A 16,696-nucleotide genomic window follows, 5' to 3' on the forward strand; every position below is an offset into this window, starting at 1 on the left:
TAATTGTACTTATTTAGTCTTAAATCTTTTTACAACTTGCCAATTTAGCCATAAGCCTTTCAATTATGTCAATTTTATCCTAAACATTTTAATGATTTGCTAATATAGTTCTAAAAACCTTGCAATTAGACCAATTTAATCTTAAACATTTTCAAATTGATATAAATTCAGTCAGTTTGACCAATTTTGATCAAAAGTTGTTGAAACTACTGGGGTTTACTCTAGTGGCCACCCTTCCAACTTGGAAGAGGGAGGTGGGGAGTTTAAATCCTCATCTTCTCAGGGGGGTTAGCGAGGGGACGATTTAGTTTCAGAAGTGGGTTTTGACTCCCACACCCTGCAAGAAGATAGAGTAAAAGTTACAGAGTGAGTGTTAGAGTGGAAATAAAGTATATGGCCCAAGTTGTTGATGTTGACGTTGGTGATCCTCAAGGCATGGTCGGCGCTAATGTTGACATTTTAATTTTTAAATATTTTTTATTTCTTTTTCTTTCCCTTCTTTCTTTCGATTCCTAGCACAAGCCATGGTCGGGGAGGGCAAAGGCGAGGCCCACCCTCGCTTAGACAAGGCCGACCCTCATCGGCAAAAGGAGAAGGGAAATAAACCAAAGAAAATATTCAAAATAATTATTAAAAATGTTTACATTAGCGTTGACATGATCACGGGTGTCCACATTAGCAACTTTTGGTTAAAATTAACTAGATTGATTGAATTTGTATTAATATCAAAAGGTTAATACTAAATTAGTCCAATTAAAAGATTTAGAGCTGAATTAGTACTAATGCAATAAATTTAGTATTGTATTGGTACTTTTCCCAATTATTTTATGTTCACACTACGTCGTACGATAAGGTAAATTTCATTTCTTCATCATGATGGAATCAATGATATTTGGTAAGAAATGTCAAGTAACACTAATTGTTGTTAGTGCATTATGTTCTTCCTCTCTAGTTTTCTCTTTTGCTAAATCTCGTTCCCTATTCACTAGGTGTACTGTGAAACGGTTGGTGACGATGGACTGCCTCAAGAGCCTTACCGATTTAAAGTTGCATACAACAAGCTAGTCATCGCAGCCGGAGCCAAGCCCTTGACTTTTGGTAGAAAGGGCATTAAGGAACACACCTACTTCCTTCGTGAGATGAATCTTGCTCGAGAAATCATGAAGAAGATTTTGTTGAACTTCATGCTCTCTTAAAATCCATGTACTTCAATTCTCCTACCTTATGAATTGCACTTATAGAGCACCATTCCAAAGTTTCAGGAATAGAAGAACATGCTCACTTTTGCTCAATGATTAATGATCAGAAAGATTTTACGGCTTCATGGACAATAGGGGAGCGATTCCATCTTTGTATCTTATAGGCATATCAGAAGAAGAAAGGCCTTTTACACTATGTTGTTATTAGCGGTGGACCAACTGGGGTGAAGTTCAGCGATGAATTAAATGATTTTATCATGAAAGACGTCTGTGAACGTTTTTCTCATGTGAAGGATTACATCTAAGTCACCCTTATTGAGGTACTCATTTAAAGATGCTCGCATTTGTTTGGAAAAATGTAAACGACACTATTTGACAAGTACACCCTTTAAATAGGCAAACGAAATTCTGTCGTTTTTCAATGTTGGCTTACGGCAGTATGTGATGAATCATCTAACAAGGGTAAGCTGATTTTCTTTCTCAAGTTACCGTCCTCAATTCTATGGACCTTGGTAGTGGCTAGGCCTAGGGTGAAGTAAGTTCTAGATTCATCGGCGGGGATGTTAAGCATGGCTACCAAAATAAGGATGGTTTGCACTAGTTTACCTTCTTTTTTTTCTTTTTTCTTTTGTTTTTGGATCGTGTAACTTTAGTTTTATCAGTTGTCGAATGCCATTTAATAGGCCAATCCGACCCTCAGTTCTATGGAACTTGGAAGTGGCTAGGCTTCGGGCGGAGTAAGTTTTGGATTCCCGGGCGAAAGGGGATCACCAATTCATGCTCTCCCCTAGTCATCATCACTTCATTGATGATAACTATTGATCACTTATCCAAGATTAATTTGGCCACAAGGAAAATATCAACGACTCGAAAAATTGACTGAAAACATAGTCAATACATTTTATGAAATCAATATGGAGATGTAGTTTCTAGATGCTTCCTACTACTTTGGGTGATAGTATTGTAGCACAGTGTACACTGTTTGAATCAAGCCTACAAGTGTCACAATAGCTAGGCCTGAAAGAGCTAACCATGGGTTGTCATGAAAAGCATTTAGGAGCTATGCACAGCAAAAATAAAGCCCGTTCATACTTAAGATACTCATTTAAAATTGCAAAATGCGATGCTAGATAACTCCCCTTAACATCGAAATAAACATCCTTACAGAGGTCACCGAAGAAGCGTGCAACATCCTCATTGCTCATGCCGTGATTCGAGATGACTTTATGGTCATGCAAAAGTTGTACATCATTGGCAATGTGAATGAGGCATTCCATGAACATGGCATAGGCAGTTATGTGCCCGTCCACTTGGCCACGACACTGTTCAAAAGCAACCATATTAAGAAGGATACAATTGAGATCATGATCTATTTTTATTTTTGGAATTCCAATGGTTTTGCATCTACTGTCAAATATGATCTCCAGAAAGGTGCTGGCTTCACTTTGCTTGAATCTGATTCCCAATCGACGGAACTCGGAAGCAGATTTGATCAAATGATAAGATGAACTCTCGTCTACTGGATTATCTTGTTGATATGTAGGTATTGAACTTAGACGAAATAAATCGAGTAAATTCCCTCATTTTGGTCTTTCCCCGACAATAGTAGGTCCTTCTAGCAAGCAACTGAAGAAACGAAAGGCAAGATTGTCCAAAGACGAGGTTCCTCATGAAACATTCGTCGTTTCAAACAAATCCTCCAGAACAAAGTACGGGATCTGGTTCTCAAGTCGTAGAAGGTCTCGTCCAAGAGAAAGTAACACAAATGAATTGGAATTGATTAATAGGATTTTGTCGGATGGTACATATCTAGCAATTTGATGGAGGAATTCAATTATGAAGCATCCATCAAGAACCATCATTTTCACAAGATCAGTCCATTGAATTTTCAATGCTCTCTGAGTAGCACTGCCGGATAAATTTCTCTTTTGGTGTCACTATATCAATGAGGTTGTTGAGGAGGATACCATGCGATTGAGTTCTTTCCAGCATAGTGTGGAGATATCTCCACTTGTGCACCTAAAACATTTGCAACTACGATTCTCCATGGTGCTACGAGCCAATAGAGACAATGCGAGGCAGGCATGCCTTGGCAATTCCTCCCGCAAGTGCCTGAGGGACTCTGAAGATGCTAAGACAACTTTCACTTGCCGAATCATTCAACAATTTCAATACTGCCTCAATATCTTTTGACATGGAAGGCAATAACTGCTGCCTCATGAGCTCGATCTCATGTTGGGTGACTGCTTGATGACCTCCTCCATTGTTGGCCATAGGCAAGTTAAATTGTGAATTCAACGTGAACTCTTGCTGAAATTTTAACGTTTGGATATAGAATCGGGAGGATATTAGAACTATAGTGTATCCATGAAAAATGTGAGGGACATGTTGTCACACCTGAAATCCTACAAAAATAGGGGAATCTTGTGACCGTCCTTTCTGTTGAAGGACGCAGCCTAAACCATAACTAAAATCCAACTCCCAAAAGTCCTAGTTGATAACACTATCTTACTATTGACAACTGATAACTTGGGAACCCGAAAAGATTTAGAAGGAAGGGATGACAACTACAAGCTAGTGAGTAGCATAAGCGAATTGAGTAATTACTATGCATATATACAAAGCAATATTAGAAACTCATACTTCAATCTCAATATATAATATTTCAAATCAAATAAGAGTTGTTTTATTTCAACAAAACTCTATACAAATAAGAAATAATCATTTAACCACAATCACAACCCAAATATCAATTGTCTAGTCCGTTAATCAATTTTTATAAAAACCACTTCAATAATCCATTTCATCGATCAATCTCAAATTACAAATCAATATCTATCCATCGACCAATCTATTGTTCAATATATGACTATGGTTAGGACACAATGCTTAGTGACAAAGTAACCAAGATTTCCCCATTAGCAGGATCTCCATCTATTATCTATTAATGGCTTGATCCAAAATATATCATAAACTGATATACATACCCAAAAATCCCTAGCCGGGTTCACAGTCATATTGAACATCAAACAATCATCTTCCAATATCAAAAATTCAATCAAGAATCAATCTCATAAACCATAAAATATTTTATAACCCCAAACAAATAATATTTTTGCAACACATCTCATCCCTTAGAAATACCTTTCTCAAAGCATTTATAATACCTTTGGAGTGAAGTTTGGGATTATCGAGTGAAGAGTGAGGGCGCAGAGAGGATGAACACAACTGGTTCGTGAGAGTGGTGTCAGGACAGTTGGTGCGAGGAATTATAGGATAGAAAGATAATATTACTTAAGAGCTTTGAAGGTGGGGTTGGCCTCCCATGCACAAATTGGTCGAGAGCTGATGCCGCTCTTCTAATGAGGTCATGGCAGGCCAAACAAATTGTTGAGTCTAAAGAGGGCTGTTGTCTCACTCGATGGATTAAACACCTAAGCAAAGCTGGACGTGGTACGATCTCCTATGAAAAGAGCTATTCACCGTATTGTTCATTGGAACAACTATAGAAGGAAGGCTGACCTGGAGAATTCCGTTTGCCAGGCGCCGCATGAGTTAATCCTTGGCCAAGGAAATTATCGACCCGTGACAAATGGTATCAAAGTGGGGATCCCTCAAGTAAGTGGGTGATTCGAGGAAAAGCCTACGGTCTTCCCGATCCTGAGGGCGGAGAGTGATTGTCGATGCCAAAGGGGCTTGGACAACGTGCGGCTCTCGTCTAGCTTCTGGGATGGCAAGGGGGGCATATGGAGGAACTTAATTACTTGCTGAATGGGGATAACATTCTTGGATCAATGAGTGAATCTTAAGAAGAGGTTTACAATCACGTTTCCACCAAGGGGGACCCTTTGTTGGCTTGTAGAGATCAGGAGGAGCTTAGTAGGTGAAAGAAGGTGCTGCCATAGGGGTGCAATTGGCTAAGGGTGCCACACTTGTCAATGAGTACAAGTGACTGGAGATTCGCGAACATCTTTGATCAGGGGAAGCAAGCAATGGAGTGGTGTGACTTGTTCTGTTGGGCGAGCGTTGCCATCTATGTAAGTCCCAAGAAGTGGCATTGATGGTTAGGGAAACACAATAAAGCAACAAAACAACCCGCAACGAGGGCATTGCAGAATTGGGTGGGGGAGTTTCACACGGTCTGTGATTCTCACGTACTTATGAACCATTGGGAGTGAAGTTTGGGATTATAGAGTGAAGAGCGAGCGCATAGAGAGGATGAACACAACTAGTCCGTGGGAGCAGTGTCAGGACAGTTGATGCTAGGAGTTCTAAAATAGAAAGATAATATTACTTAAGAGCTTTGAAGGCAGGGTTGGCCTCCCGTGCACAAATTGGTTGGGAGCTGATACCGCTCTCCTGATGAGACCATGGCAGGTCGAAACCAGTTGTTGAGTCTAAAGAGGGCCACTATCTCGCTTAATGGACTAGACGCCCTACCCAAGTTAGACGTGGTACGATCTCATATGAAAAGAGCTATTCACCGTATTGTTCATTGGAATAACTATAGAAAGAAGGTTGGCCTGGTGAATTCCGTTCACTAGGCACCGCATGGGTTAATCCGCGGCCAAGGAAATTATCGACCCGTGACAAATGGTATCAGATTGAGGATCCCTCCAATAAGTGGGTGATTCGGGGAAAAGCTTGTGGTCTTCCCAATCCTATGAGGGTAGAGAGTGATCGCCGGGGCCAAAGGGGCTCGGACAATGTGCGTCTCTTGCCTAGCTTCTAGGATGGCAATGGGGGCATAGGAAGGAACTGAATTACTTGCTGAATGGGGATAACATTCCTGGAACAATGGGTGAATCTTAAGAAGAGATTTGCGATCATGTTTCCACCAAGGGGACCATTGTTGGCTTGCAAAGATCAAGAGGAGCTTAGTAGGCGAAAGAAGGTGCTGCCATAGGAGTGCAGTTGGCTAGGGGTGCCACACTTGTTAGAGAGTACAAGTTGATATTGCTAGTATGAGTACCTAGAGGGGGGTGAATAGGTATATAAAGAATTTTTTCAAGCAATTGCACAATAGTAGACAGTTGGATGAAACGATAATCAAAGTAAGGCGAGAGAAGAGAAAATTGAACACGCGGTTTATAGTGGTTCGGCTTATATCAAGCCTACGTCCACTCTTCTTCTTGACGGCCCTATTGGTGGATTCCACTATGAACAAGAGAGGTTACAAGCCACGCTTTGCCTTGATTCCACGAGTGTAGATGTTCTACACACCTCCTCAAGATTTCTCACAAATATAGACTCTCTCTTTTGTATACAAGTATTCGCTCAAAGGATTTGTCTAAACAAAAAGGAGCTTGGACTTTGGAATTCTTCTATCGCGCACACCTTGAACAACTAAGACAGTCTTCCTTATATACTCATTTATGCCATCATACCCGTTGGCACTTACCAAAGGAATTCCTCCAATCTACCCGTTGGACGGAATCAATTAGGAAGATTGTCCAAGCTATAAATGGAACGTGTTGATAGCCCATCAATCCTGTTCGCCCATACAATCAGGATCTCGGTTTCCATAAGCGAGAACCTTCCAATAATATTTAGGCAATCACGGATCTTCAATTATCGAATCAATCTTCGATCAATCAAAGGACTTCATTTATGTCTTCTCCGGCCATGAGATCTTCTCCAGTTGATAAGGTTAAATCCTCAACGAAACATCCGTTATGGATAACCTTTCTTCAACGGATTAGGAGGCTGTCAATGAAGACAGACTTTGACTCTTGAGTCTCGGCTGTCCCAAGGTCTTGAACTTTAAATAGCGAGTACGCAAGCTTTCGAGACTAGGCGATAAAAAACGATTTGTCAACTTCAAAACACTTCAAGAAGATTTCTCCAACAATCTCCCCTTTTTGATGGTGACAAAACTTTCTGCAGATTTGGATTTGACACGGAAAACATTTCTCAAACACATATGCATATCTTATAGAGGTAAATGTCTTAACGAATAACACTAGAATGCAACCACAGAAAATAGGTTAGTCCAAGTATATGATGAAGCTATCCATAAGATATCAATATTAGTTAATAGAAGTAGTCAAGTCCAAGTCTAGTTCAGTTCTCATCCAGACACAAACCAAAGTCAAACAGATTCAAACCACAACACAATCCAACAAAAACAATTAAAAGTTGAATGAAAGGTTTTTGATCAAATCTTGCATCTCTCCCCCTTTTTGTCATCATTAAAAGGATGAGATGAAGTTAAGATTGCTTGGGAACGCGGACAAGCTGGAAATCTTCCATAGGCGAACGATGCCTTCCGGCCTTTTAAAGTCTTCCTTTAGTGTGCAATCTCCTCACTCTTGGCATTGGCCTGATTACAGAACAGAGAGGGCTTGCATTTTATCATTCAATGAACAGGAAGAAGCTTGACCTTCATTCTTCAAGCTTTGAACTTCGCATCCCAAGGCATAAATTTGACCTCGCATCTCCAAAAGAATATCCATGATTTGCGAAAATCTGCTCCATTATCGGTTTTAGTACTTGCTTCGGCTCGATCGATGGAGTAAATGCGGATGATGGTAGATCAGCATAATCTTGCAGGTTTGGCGATGAAACTTCATGACCTTCTTCTGGAAATTGAGATGCATAAACATCCTGCGGGTCTGCTGGTGAGCGACCGCTCCTTCACTTGCATCGGGACATGAAGACTTCACTCCTTTCTCCCGATCTCCCCCCGTTTCCATGCCTACGGGTGGAGAAGAGTGTTCTTCGAGTTCTCATTCTTCTCTTCTTTCTTCTTCGAGTCTTTCCTCCTCTGTTTCTTTTTCAGCTTCTATTTCTTCTTCTTCCTTCTCCTCTCGCTTCTTTCGTCATTTGCTCCGATTCTTTCGTGGAACAGACGACTTAAATTCTTCAAAGCCAATGCAGAGATGGTGATGTCTTCCTCATCATCTTCATCCTCAACAAGGAGAGCTCTTCTTCTCTTGGATGGAGCAACCATGGGCTCCTTCCCTTTTCTTTTAGCAGCAGAAGATATTTGATGAGATTTTGCGGGAGTCTTCTCCTTGAATTTCTCCAACTCCTTGCTCGGTTCCTTGAGACGCATTTTGGTCACCATTTTCAGACCTACCACCATATGATCGCATGGTCGAACACAAAAGATTTGTGGAGGCTGAATATTCGAGATGTCGAATAACTTCGTAACAAGGCTTGGGTAAGGGAGTTGACCTCTGTCCTTCATCATTGCTCTATACATGTGAAACATCACGGTGTGAGAGAGAAAACCTTTTTCCAAAGAGAATGGCATACATCAACTTGGCCTCGAACTTGAAACATCGAGTCTTGGAAGTCGATTTCGGTCGGAGGCAATTAATCACAATCTTGTGAAGCAAGATGTTGAATGCACCCATCCTTAAGTAGGTGATCTTTTCATCTGTTCTCTGTCCTTCATTAGTTTAAGAGTGGCCCGAGCAATGGAAACTTTGATTGGCTAATATCTTCCTCTTTCGACTTCTAACACATCTGCCAAACATATTCATATCCACAACATAATCTTGGTCTTTAACGCTGAACGAGAATCTATTCGCATCCAAAAGCTTAGATTTGAATAGAAATATGCAGTTAATTCAGCATAGGCCTACGTAGAGTCGAGCGAGAACTTTTCAAGTTGAAGATAACTGAACTTTTCCCTCAAATTCATATTCACAGCATCCAGAAAATCAAAATCTACACTCCTAGGGTTTATCACCCCACGCTTCAGCAATTTCGAGTACAGATCCTTTTGCTCCTTTGATCTGAACAAATCTCCCCTTTTTCCTTGGTTATCAACCGCAACACCCATTTTCGGTTGGAATTGACTGTACAATTTATCATCATCATTCCTATCTACGAGATTATTTGATCACGAGGATCACTTGGGATATTTGCAAGGGTTTCCTCAGCCACCCCTTTTCCAGCAATTCCCAAACTTTCCATTTTTTTCATAAAGATATATTCGTTCCCATGTCCTTTGTCTTTAAGAAAATCATCAATGTAGTTCAAAGGAGTACGAATTCCTTTTAGGGCACGATATAACTGATAAATATAAGCGGGCTTTTGAACTCTTACAGTGGTCTCGCATCCTCGATGATTTCTTCCGTTGTTGATGATCAACGCCTTGAGGACTATATGGAGGAGAATGGCCTGTTGAGAATGTTGTGGGCTCGCTTGCGATGCGGGAGTCACTTCATCTTGCAAGATCGAAGTGCGTAGGCCCCTCACTCATCCGCCGTGGTCCCCGCTTGCAATTCTCGAAGACTTTCTTGAAGATGACATCTTTCTCGGTTTTGGAAGATTCCTTGCTTGACTTTCCAAGGAAAGATGACAACTTTTTAGGATTAAACGAAGAAGACAAACGGGAATGGAGGATCGATGTTTTCTAGGGTTTTGAGAGAAAAGTGAAGAGGAATCGACGAGTTCAAGATCGGTTAAAGAGGGATAAACGAACGAGTCATAAAGGAAATAAAAATATGCCTTTTCAAAATAACTGTCTTTTTCCGCAAAAATAGCCATTTCAAAAATAACTTCCCTTTTGAAAATGAAACGATGCAATATTTTCGTCAATTAAATATAGCAACAATTTAAACACAAGTCTAACAATCGTACCTTTTCAAGTTGAGATTCAAGAGAGAAAGACTTATAGTCGACGGACGTACCAAGCTGTCTTTCGGATAAAGTCTTGTAAGTTCGAGTCGAAAGTCTTTAGACTTTGATATCCTCATACCTCAAAATGTTGAGTCTCAAGCGTATAGACTCAAATTGATTTTTCTCCAAAGGCTTTGTGAATATATCCGCCAGTTGATTCTTTGAGTCAACAAATTGAATTGAAACATCTCCATTTTGAACATGGTCTCTTATAAAATGATGTCGAATCTTTATATGCTTTGCTCTTGAGTGGAGAATTGGATTTTTAGTGAGGTTGATAGCGCTGGTGTTGTCGCAATTAATCTCCGTGCATGAGTCTTCAATTTCAAAGTCTCTTAGCTGTTGTTTTATCCATAGAATTTGCGAACAGCTGCTTCCCGGGGCTACATACTCGCTTCGTTGTTGAAAGAGACATAGTGCTTTGTTTCCTTGAAAACCAAGACACTGCCCTGCTTCCAAGCAAGCGGCAAGTTCCCAAGTGCTCTTTCTATCAACTCGCAACCGGCCAGATACGTATCAATATCCCCGGAAGATTAAAGTCTCCTTCTTAGGATACCAAAGACCGATGCTTGATGATGAAGCAACGTATTTAATGATGCGTTTAGCAGACTTGAGATGGATTCTCTAGAATCGATTGAAACCTAGCACGAGATGCAAATACTCAACAAGATGTCGAGGTCTAGAAGCAGTAAGATAAAGGAGTGAACCAATGATGCTTCGTATAGCTTTTGATCAACTTTCTTCCCTTCTTCATTTTTGTCTATCTTCTGAGAACTTGACATCGGTATGTCGGTCTTTTTGCACTTTTCAGTCCAAATCTTTTGACAAGATCATTAACATATTTTTCTTGATAAATAAAGGTTCCTTCCTTCAATTGTTTTACTTGAAGACCAGAAAGAATGTTAACTCTCCCATCATACTCATTTCAAATTCATCCTGCATAGACTTAGAAAATTTCTTGCACATATTTTCATTAGAAGATCCGAAAATAATGTCGTCCACATATATTTGAACAAGTAAGAAACTTTTGTTCTCCTTTTTGATAAATAAAGTAGTATCCACTTTACCTTTGACAAAACCATTTTGTATTAAAAACTTACTTAATCGTCGTACCAAGCTCGAGGTGCTTGCTTTAAACCATACGAGAGCCTTCTTGATCCGAAGGCGAGTCCAGCTTCTTTGGGTCTTCAAACCACTGGTGGTTGTTCCACATAAACTTCCTCTTGGATGACTCTATTTAGGAAGGCGCTTTTGACGTCCATTTGGAATAACCTGAAATTCTTATAACAAGCAAACGCAAGTAATAGTCGAATAGCTTCTAACCTTGCTTTGGAGCGTAAGTCTCATCATAGTCTATTCCTTCTTCTTGCGTATATCCCTTGGCCACGAGTCTTGCTTTGTTTCGTCGACTTTTCCTTTCTCATTCATTTTGTTTGAACACCCATTTAGCTCCAATAACACTTTTACCTTTTGGTTTGGATGTCAATTCCCAGACATCATTAATGCTAAACTGTCTGAGCTCTTCTTGCATAGCTTCAATCCAGCTTTCATCAGATAAAGCTTCTTCTATGCTTTTTGGTTCAATTTTAGAAACGAGAGCCACAACACTAGACTCTTCTCGCCTTTTGGATCTGGTGCGAATTCCTTCATTCATTTCGCCGATTATAAGATCTTTGGGATGACTGGACTTATGCTTCCAGTTACTCGTTGATCTATCTGGTTGATGATCTCTTTCTTTGTTTGAATCTTCACGAACATCTTGAAGCTGGTTTTCCAGAGTCTAAGATGCTTCTTGAGATGTAAGCTTTGGAAGATCTGAAGTAGGTTCAGACTCTTCTTGATGAGTCTGACTTGATTCATCTTGCGTTGAGTCTTGGAATTTGACATTCATTGACTCCTCCATAGACTGGCTCTTCTTGTTATAGACTCGAAGGCTGCTTTCCCGAGAATACATGGAGTGCATGGATCAGTCTTTTGATAAGGTAATTTGGGTAGTCCTCGAACAAGCTGCTTTGATGAGATTTTGGCTAATTGCTTCATGTTGACATGACCAAGCTTTCGTGCCATAAGCTTGCTTCGTCTTGAATTGAGATAAAACATTGCGATTCATTTGGTTTCACATCCGGAAGATAAATGTTTCCATGTCTACGACCCATGAAAGACTCGAGTAGAGTCTTTGCGATTCAGAACATATTCCTTCTTGAAAAAGATCTTGAAACCAAGTATCACACAATTGACTAATGCTGAGAAGATTGTAATTGAGTCATTCCACTAAGGAAACATTACTTATTGTGAGATTTCCAATTTTCACAGTTCCAAATCCCACAATACTCCCTTTGCTGTTTCCTCCAAATGAAACTTTTCCACCATTTACTTGAGCAATCTTTATAAAACAATTTGAGTCTCCTGTCATGTGTCTTGAGCATCCATTGTCAAGATACCACTTTACCTTTTTCTTGACAGTGACCTGCATTTAAAAAAGAGTCTCAAGCTTTCTTTGGTACCCAAACTTTCTTGGGTCCTTTTGTGTTAGTAACATAAGTAGTATTAGCCCATATTCTCTTAACGGGTTTCCAAACCATAGGACACTCTTTTTCAAAGTGATCCGGACTGTTGCATTTTGAACATTTTAGAGCATTTCTTCCTACAGATTTTACAAAAACTTTCTTGAAGTGATTTTTGTAAACCTCTCTCGAGAGTCTTTTCTTAATTCTTTCTTTTACATTAGGAAAATCAATCAGGGGAATTGCTTCTTCTGACATTCCTAGACCGGACTTATTGAAGTAAGGTCTTTGTGCTGAAAGAATTTTCTCAAGTTTTTCGGGACCCTATTGAAAATTTCTTTGATATATTTGATAAGTCTGTTTTTAAAAAGGCATTTTCTTTTGAAAGATTATCTCCATTTTCTTTAATATTGGAAATAGTCAAGTCTAGACTTTTAACTCTTTCTACTAAAACATTTTTCTTTTGTTTTAGAGCTGAGTTTTCCTTTTTCAGTTCGGAAATTCTTTTGAGAGAAGTCTTAAGACTAAAACATAATTCATCAATATATTTAGAAACTTTGACAGGAATTTTAATATCACTTGCCTCAAATTCACTGTCTGAGTCTGATCAGAGTCTGAGTCTGATTGTGCCATCAGACATAGATTGGCATATTCATTATCACTTTCTTCACACTCTGTGTCACTCCAGGTTTCGGCTTTGAGAGCTTTTCGAAATCTTTCGGCTTTCCTTTCTTCTTCTTGAGAAGAGGACGGTTGAGTCTACGATGTGTCCCTTTTTCTTACATTCAAAGCGAGACTATGTCTTTGTTTGGTTCCTCATCATCAACGGACTTGGTCTGCTGTCTTTGAAAGCTTTGTTTCTTTGAGTTGAACCTTCTTCCTTTTCTATTCAGTTTTTGAATCTTCTTATCATGAGAGCAAGCTCCTCATCGTCCATATCTTCTTGTAATCAGATCATCGAATCATCATTTGATTTTAATGCAATGGATTTCTTACCTTTTGGATCTTCATCTTCATTGATCCGTTCCACTTCATAAGACTGAAGAGTTCCAATTAGCTCATCGATATATAGTGGCATAATTCTTTGCGTCTCTCTTATCGAAGTCTTTATGTGATTCCAATCCCTGGAGAGTCCACGCAGTAGCTTGTTTACCTTCATGGGATCAGAAGTTGGTTGACCTTGATTTTCAAGACCATTCACAATATCTGTAAAACGACTAAACATGTCGATATAGATTCTCCCTGGTTTCATTCGAAGGCTTCGTATTGACCGAGAAGAATGTTGATTCTAGTTTCCTTCACGACTGTTCCTTCATAGGTGATATGCAATCTGTCCCAAACTTCTTTTGCTGTACCACAAGAAGATATTCTATTATATTCAGTTGGTGATAAAGCACAATATAAGGAGTAAATTGCTTTTGCATCGAGTGTTTGTCTCTTGATTATTTCTTCCTGAGACATTCCGCTGGTTTCATCAATTTCTTTTCCTCTTTCAGAGACTGATGCAGTGGTAGGAGTAATTCCTTTTTCTACAACGTCTCATTCCAGAGGATCCTTTGATCGAAGGAAAGCTTTCATCTTGTTCTTCCAGATGTTGTAATCCTTTCCATCAAAGTAGGGTGGTCTAGTATTGCTTTGCCCTTCCATCAGCCCTGGTGCTAGCATACTAGCCATGGATCTTTTACTATGAAGTAAAACACTTCAAATAAAGTAAGCACATGGGCTCTGATACCAATTGATATTGCTAGTATGAGTACCTAGAGGGGGGTGAATAGGTATATAAAGAATTTTTCTCAAGCAATTGCACAATAGTAGACAGTTGGATGAAACGATAATCAAAGTAAGGCGAGAGAAGAGAAAATTGAACACGCGGTTTATAGTGGTTCGGCTTATATCAAGCCTACGTCCACTCTTCTTCACCGATGCCTATTGGCTGGATTCCACTATGAACAAGAGAGAGGTTACAAGCATGCTTTGCCTTGATTCCACAAAGTGTAGATGTTCTACCACACCTCCTCAAGATTTCTCACAAATATAGACTCTCTCTTTCGTATACAAGTATTCGCTCAAAGGATTTGTCTAAAAAAAAGGAGCTTCGGACTTTGGAATTCTTCTATCGCGCACATCTTGAACAACTAAGACAGTCTTCCTTATATACTCCTTTATGCCATCATACCCGTTGGCACTTACCAAAGGAATTCCTCCAATCTACCCGTTGGACGGAATCAATTAGGAAGATTGTCCAAGCTATAAATGGAACGTGTTGATAGCCCATCAATCCCGTTCGCCCATACAATCGGGATCTCGGTTTCCATAAAGCGAGAACCTTCCAATAATATTTAGGCAATCACCGGATCTTCAATTATCGAATCAATCTTCGATCAATCAAAGGACTCCGTTTATGTATTCTCCAGCCATGAGATCTTCTCTAGTTGATAAGGTTAAATCCTCAACGAAACATCCAGTTATGGATAACCTTTCTTCAACGGATTAGAGACTGTCAATGAAGATAGACTTTGAGTCTTGAGTCTAGCTATCCCAAGGTCTTCAGACTTTAAATAGCAGAGTCTGCAAGCCTTCAAACTAGACTGATAGAAACGATTTGTCAACTTCAAAACACTTCAAGAAGATTTCTCCAACACAAGTGACTAGAGATTTGCGAACAACTTTGATCAGGGGAAGCAAGCAATGGAGTGGTGTGACTTGTTATGTTGGGCGAGCGTTGCCATCTATGTAAGTCCCGAGAAGTGGCACTAATGGTTAGAGAAACGCAGGGAAGCGACATAACAACTTGCAATGAGGGCGTTGCGGAATTGGGTGGGGAAGTTTAACACGGTCCATGATTCTCTCGTACCTGTGAATCCTTGGGAGTGAAGTTTGGGATTATCGAGTGGAGTGAGGGCGTAGAGAGGATAAACACAATTGGTCCATAAGAGTTGTGTCAGGATGGTTGGTGCTAAGAGTTCTAGGATAAAAAGACAATCTTACTTAAGAGATTTGAAGGTGGGATTGGCCTCCCGTGCACAAACTGGTCGAGAGTTGATGCCATTCTCCTGATGAGGCCATGATAGGCCGAAACCAGTTATTAAGCCTAAAGAGGGCTGCTGTCTTGCTTGATGGACTAGACGCCTGAGCCAAGCTCGATGTGATACGATCTCGTATGAAAAGAGCTATTGATTGTATTGTTCATTGGAACAACTATAGAAGGAAGGCTAGCCTGGTGAATTCCGTTCACCAGGCGCCACATAGGTTAATCCGCGGCTAAGGAAATTATCGACCTGTGACAAATGGTATTAGAGCGGGGATCTCTCCAGTAAGTGGGTGATTCGAGGAAAAGTTTTTGGTCTTCTCGATCTTATGAGGGCGGAGAGTGATTGCTGGGGCCAAAAGGGCTTCGACAACGTGCAGCTCTCGTCTAGCTTCTGGGATGGCAATGGGAGCATAGGAAGGAACTGAATTACTTGCTGAATAAGGATAACATTCCTGGATCAATGGGTGAATCTTAAGAAGAGATTTGTGATCACGTTTCCACCAAGGGGGACCATCTGTTGGCTTGCAAAGATTAGAAGGAGCTTAGTAAGCGAAAGAAGGTACTGCCATAGGGGTGTAGTTGGCTAGGGGTGCCACACTTGTCAGGAAGTACAAGTGACTAGAGATTTGCGAATAGCTTTGATTAGGGGAAGCAAGTAATGGAGTGGTGTGACTTGTTGTGTTGGGCGAGTGTTGCCATCTATGTAAGTCCTGAGAAGTGGCACTAATGGTTAGAGAAACGTAGGGAAGCGACATAACAGCTTGCAACGAGGGCGTTGCGGAATTGGGTGGGGGAGTTTAACACGGTCCATGATTCTCCCATACCTGTGAATCCTTGGGAGTGAAGTTTGGGATTATCGAGTGGAGTTAGGGCGTAGAGAGGATAAACACAACTGGTCCGTAAGAGTGACGTTAGGATGGTTGGTGCTAAGAGATCTAGGATAGAAAGATAATCTTAAGAGCTTTAAAGGTGGGGTTGGCCTCCCGTGCATAAATTGGTCGAGAGTTGATGCCGCTCTCCTGATGAGGCCATGACAGCCCGAAACGAGTTATTAAGCCTAAAGAGGGCTGCTATCTCGCTCGATGGACTAGACACCTGAGCCAAGCTGGATGTGGTACGATCTCGTATGAAAATAGCTATTGACTGTATTGTTCATTGGAACAACTATAGAAGGAAGGCTAGTCCGGTGAATTCCGTTCACCAGGCGTCACATAGGTTAATCTGCGGCTAAGGAAATTATCGACCTGTGACAAATGGTATCAGAGCGGGGATCTCTTCAGTAAGTGGGTGATTTGGGGAAAAGCTTATGGTCTTCCCGATCCTATGAG

The 16,696-nt window shown here is 40.4% G+C and overlaps 1 pseudogene; it reads left to right on the forward strand.

Moving 5' to 3' along the window:
- Nucleotides 1-393: 393 nt before the first annotated feature.
- The window catches only part of LOC108959543, a 31,735-nt pseudogene continuing 15,432 nt past the window's right edge, over nucleotides 394-16,696 (forward strand).

Source organism: Eucalyptus grandis, chromosome 7, assembly GCF_016545825.1.
Source record: "Eucalyptus grandis isolate ANBG69807.140 chromosome 7, ASM1654582v1, whole genome shotgun sequence".
NCBI classification, from domain to species: domain Eukaryota; kingdom Viridiplantae; phylum Streptophyta; class Magnoliopsida; order Myrtales; family Myrtaceae; genus Eucalyptus; species Eucalyptus grandis.